Raw genomic sequence first — 6,000 nt, 5'->3', positions numbered from 1 at the left:
ATCATTTGAGAAACCAAGGCTGTCGAGGCTGCCGAGGCTGCCAATAAGAATGTAGTGATTGACAGAGTCGAAAGCCTTGGCCAGGTCGATGAATACGGCTGCACAGTAATGTCTCTCACAGATGCYGGTTTAGTGAGCGAGAGAAGGGGTGCCAGAGATACAGAGAGAGGAGAGTTTGCCATACCCCAATTAACCTGTGYCAGCATGCAGTGTGTGCGTTCATGTGTTTGCTTTGTGAATGTGATAGTGAGGTCATAAGGGTTCATGATAGTTAGTGGGGTTTTAATTAGTAGGAAAAGTGTGTTTATGTTGACACTGCCCTATTAGTCTTCACTTCAGAAAATGTTCAATGCAGACACCTGGGGCCATCACCTCTCTTAATGAGCTATTACATCAAACAGACTCACGCACGTACACACACACACACACGTACACCCTAAGGACTCCACACGCTACATGCTGCCCCAGGTCAACTCTCAAACACTTGTGTGTAACACTTAAGCTCGATTCCTCCCTGACCTTTGGCAGCCACATCAAACAACTGTGTAAAGTGCCATTCAATACCTGAAGAACATTGCCAAACTTCGTCCAACCCTCACTCAGTCTGATGCAGAGAATCTTGTCCATGCTTTTATCTCCTCGAGGCTGGACTATTGCCTATTCCCGAAAGATTGGAAAGCTGCCACGGTCATCCCCCTCTTCAAAGGGGGAGACAGTCTATACCCAAACTGTTATAGACCTATATCTATCCTACCCTGCCTTMCTAAAGTCTTCGAAAGTCAAGTTAACAAACAGATCACCGACCATTTCGAATCCCACCGTACCTTCTCCGCTATGCAATCTGGTTTCCGAGCGGGTCATGGGTGCACCTCAGCCACGTTCAAGGTCCTAAAAGATATCATAACCGCCATTGATAANTATCATAACCGCCATTGATAAAAGACAGTACTGTGCAGCCGTCTTCATCGACCTGGCCAAGGCTTTCGACTCTGTCAATCACCACATTCTTATCGGCAGACTCAACAGCCTTGGTTTCTCAAATGACTGCCTCGCCTGGTTCACCAACTACTTCTTAGAGTTGTCCGAACCTCTGGCAGGCTCTATGGGGGTGCCARAGGGTTCAATTCTCGGGCCGACTCTTTTCTCTGTATACAACAATGATGTCGCTCTTGCTGCTGGTGATTCTCTGATCCACCTCTACGCAGACGACACCATTCTGTATGCTTCTGGCCCTTCTCTGGACACCATGTTAACAAACCTCCAGACAAGCTTCAATGCCATACAACACTCCTTCCGTGGCCTCCAACAGCTCTTTAATGCAAGTAAAACTAGGTCATCCAGGTCATCTGTAAGTCTTTGCTAGGTAAAGCCCCGCCTTATCTCAGCTCACTGGTCACCATAGCAGCACACCACCGTAGCACGCGCTCCAGCAGGTATATTTCACTGGTCCTCCCCAAGCCAACTCCTCCTTTGGCCGCCTTTCCTTCCAGTTCTCTGCTGCCAATGGCTGGAACGAATTGCAGAAATCACTGAAGCTGGAGTCTTATATATCCCTCACTAACTTTAAGCATCAGCTGTCAAAGCAGCTTACAGATCATTGCACCTGTACACAYCCCATCTGTAAATAGCCCACCCAACTACCTCATCCCCATATTGTTATCTTAAATTTTTGCTCCTTTGCACCCCAGGATCTCTACTTGCACATTCATCTTCTGCCCATCTATCACTCCAGTGTTTAATTGCCAAATTTTAAATATTTTGCCACTATTGCCTATTTATCGCCTTACCTCCCTAATATTACTACATTTGAACGCTGTCACGACTTCCGCCGAAGTCGGTCCATCTCCTTGTTCGGGCGACGTTCGGCYGTTGACATCACCGGCTTTCTAGCTACTGCCGATCCACTTTTAATTTTCCATTTGTTTTGTCTTTGTTTCACACACCTGTTGTCAATCCCACAATAACTTGTTAATTATTTAACCCTCTGTTCCCCACATGGTTTTTGTGAGTGATTGTTTATTGTATTTCGGTCCGTCTGTGTGTGCTCAAGATGTTACTTTGTATAGTTGTCTTTTTTGAGTAAAGCACGTTTATTTACTCGTATCTGCTGTCCTGCGCCTGACTCTCTCACCAGCTACACACAGGACTCTTTACACACGCAATCTATATAGATTTTTATATTGTGCTATTGACTGTACGTTTGTTTATCCCATGTGTAACTGTTGTTTTTGTCGCACAGCTTTGCTTTATCTTGGCCAGGTCGGAGTTGTAAATGAGAACCTGTTCTCAACTGATCTACCTGGTTAAATAAAGGTGAAATAAAAAATGTAAAAATAATAAATTGCAACACACTCTTCCTAGGGATCCCTGGCAGGAGTCTCCAGAATCTCCAATACATCCAGAAGAGCCTTGCCAGGATCTTGATGAGAGTGCGGAAACACCATCACATCTCTGCACTGTCTCCCCATCTCATTCTGGATTGAATTCAAAACCCCCCCTGCTGACTTTCCAGTGTATTCATCGCAATGCCCTTCCTTATRTTAAAGAACTGCTATCCCTCCATAACGCCACCCTCAGATCAAGCGATAGCCTGCTCCTCCACGCCCCCAGGACCAAGCGCCGCTCCTTGGGGTATCGACTGCCCCCAGCCTCTGGAATGCCCTCCTGGACCACCTGAAGGCACCACAAACTCTGGGCTCCTTTAAAACGGCTTAAAGACATTTCTCTTTAGGAAGGTTGTCTGTTGTTATCTGTGCTCCTTGGTGTGCTTGTACTTTATAGTGTCAGCTGTGTTCTTTGTGTCAGTTGCCCTATCTAGTTGTGTCCACAAATAAAGTAAAATGCACTATTATGCACTTTTGAGATGATTCTGTATAATGAAAAGTGCTTTACAAATGTAATAAATCATTATAATTCACATTACATCCACCGACACGAAGACAAACTGTATTTTGAAATAGGCAAACAAACACAAGCATGATGTTATTCTGTAATTCCCTGCTACAGAAAACAGAAAAGTGTGTTGTTGGTAACAAGGTTTATAATGACTGTTGATATGAGCTTGGAGGTGATGAGACACCCACAGGACTCATTAGGACTCTATCTGGAGGAGGGAGGGGGTGTCACGAGGGGGCAGTGTGTGTGTGTGTGHGMMMGGGGGGGGGGGGGTCATTAAAGACTGACTGCCCCTATAAACCAACTAATCCCTTTGTGGCATCGATATGAGTCAGAAACATTTATTCTAGTGTGAAAATTGACTACAAAGTGTAAATAGGATCATTTGCGTCATGAAGTCAGTCTTGTCTAAAACGGAGTTTGGAACCTCTGTGCTTCACAACGAGTAAATGAAAGTTGGGTTTGGATTACAATTATGTCAACAAATCAAGCCCCCTTTTGCCAGTAACAGTAATGGCAACATTGCCATCTCTGACAGAAGTTGTTTCCTACTAATTATTTGCTTACTTTAGTAATGTCATCGTATTTCCATGCCACTCTAAGTTAGTGGAATTCAGAACTAAACAGTACATAGCCTCTGAGGTGCAACCCATGTCTAGGGCACAAATACAGAAGGTAACGCACTTCATTCATTTGATATCCCAATTGTGAAACTGACATTATTTGTTGCTTATTTTCTATTTCCAGGGCGTAAACTAGCCTGGTGGATTCAGCCTGATCACTTCACATTTGATGATATCTGAAGTGAAATAGAAAGGTGAACACAGCGATCAGGTTGGTTCCATTATACAGTACCTCACATGTGACTCGTAATAAGACAAAGCAATTAGCCTATTCAAATGTTTATCTGACTACATAAAGATAATTTAAACATACAAGCAAGCATTCGGAAACTAGTGACGTTGACTAGAAAATAATTGGTCTGAGATATAAAAAGGTAGATATTTAATTAACATTGTACACAAACAAGACATACAGCTTACGCTACAAGCAATACAATATTCTGAGTATATTTATTTTTACCTTTATTTAACTAGGCAAGTCAGTTAAGAACAAATTCTTATTTTCAATGACAGCCTAGGAAGAGGGGGTTAACTGCCTTGTTCAGGGGCAGAATGACAGCCTTGTCGGCTCAGGGCTTTGAACTTGCAACCTTTCGGTTACTAGCCCAATGCTCTAACCACAGTCTACCCTGCCACCCCAAAGTGTAAATATAGATCCTAAAGTTAACTAACAGGACAAAGCATGAACAAAGAGATGCTTACTAGGCCAGAGGCCTATAAGCATAGGAAATGAGAATTGATAATACAACCTTCCTCAATGGACTAGATACAGGATAACAGAGAACAAAGGCAGTTAATTCTAACATCTGAAGGTGTAACCTTTCAACCCAAAACCAACAGCCATTGGCCAATCAAACAATACCAAGTTTACAGTGTAATCTGACCACCAAGGCCCACTCTCCACAGGGTGTCACAGCATCTAAAAACTTGTGATGGGGATGACACCAATGTAAATAAGACATAATTCATGAGAAGATAATAAAACTCCTTTCCATAATGTAATTCAGAGTTCACCCTGTACAGATACAAGTAACCACAGAGATAATACATCCACATATATAGCATCAGAGTTATCCTCAGTGAACAACTTCAGATAGAATAATGCTATATTATCCATGTTTGGTATCTATCACTCATTCAATAGTTAGTCCTCTGAATACTGTAACAGAAATGTTTTGGGCCCCTCAGAGGGGGAAGGGCTTACTAGTCCTTGTGTTCCTGGACCATTTTCCATGCAACTCCAGGTGACAGATCACATAAATTACAGTCTACTGTTTGTCTGTGACCAACCAGTATCTTTGATGAGGGGCCGGGAGCTGATCTATGCCCATCAATGYGGCTCTGGCAAAGACCTCACCTCCAGCCTCACCACTTGCCTGCTCATCAACGGTTGTCGATGGGAAGAACAGAACTAGGTAGGTTTAAGTCTGACCTGTTCAAACTTCAACATTGTACCTGTTTGTGTGTCAGATATTAACTATCCTAACTGCCATTGGTATAGAAAAGTGACTATGTTTGTATGTGTTCACAGAAACATGTATGGAGACTTGCAAGATGATGTGATGAAGTCCAGACTGACAGACAGGCTTGATAGTGGTGTCTCTGAATGGAGAGAAACCCGGCACCCGGCATTACATTTTTACTAGACACAACTTTTCCCTGTATTGTCTTTTATAAATCATTGAATGGTATCAGTCAATATGGGGAGGGAGAAACCATTTGTATTCTGCACCAGGATCAGGGTATACCAAACATTACACTGAGTATACCAAAATATTAGGAAGGTGTTCCTAATTTATGTTGCACCCCCCCTTTMCCCTCAGAACAGCCTTAATTCGTCAAGGCATGGACTCTACAAGGTGCTGTAAGCATTCAACAGTGATGCTGGATCCATGTTGACTCTAATGCTTCCCACATGTGTGTCATGTTGGCTGTCTGTCCTTTCGGTGGTGGACCATTGTTGATACACACAGGAAAACTCAGCAGTGTTGCAGTTATTTACACAAACTGGTGCGCCTGGCACCTACTACCATACCCCGTTCAAAGGCTTTTAAATATTTTGTCTTGACCATTCACCCTCTGAATGGAACACATACACAATCCATGTCTCAATTCCTTCTTTGACCTATCTCCGCCCATTCATCTACACTGATTGAAGTCGATTTAACAACTGACATCAATAAGGGATCACAGCTTTCACCTGGAATCAGCTGGTCAGTCTGTCATAGAAAGAGCAGGTTTTCTTAATGTTTCGTATACTCAGTGTTTACGGGACACCACACAGGAATGTATGACCACTCTGACATGTTTGCCAAGGTAGCCCCATTACCACCAGACAAAATGTTGATAGGCACAGTATCTGTATCAGCTGGGAATGACAATGAAAGATGAAATGTGATGGGTAAAGGTGGTAAAACAGTTGCGTAGGGCTGGTTCATGATATACCACTATCTCCATTGGCCATGGCGTTTCTCTGTGCTCT

This window comes from Salvelinus sp. IW2-2015, linkage group LG23 (genome assembly GCF_002910315.2).
Source record: "Salvelinus sp. IW2-2015 linkage group LG23, ASM291031v2, whole genome shotgun sequence".
NCBI classification, from domain to species: domain Eukaryota; kingdom Metazoa; phylum Chordata; class Actinopteri; order Salmoniformes; family Salmonidae; genus Salvelinus; species Salvelinus sp. IW2-2015.
This window is presented reverse-complemented; position numbering follows the sequence as displayed.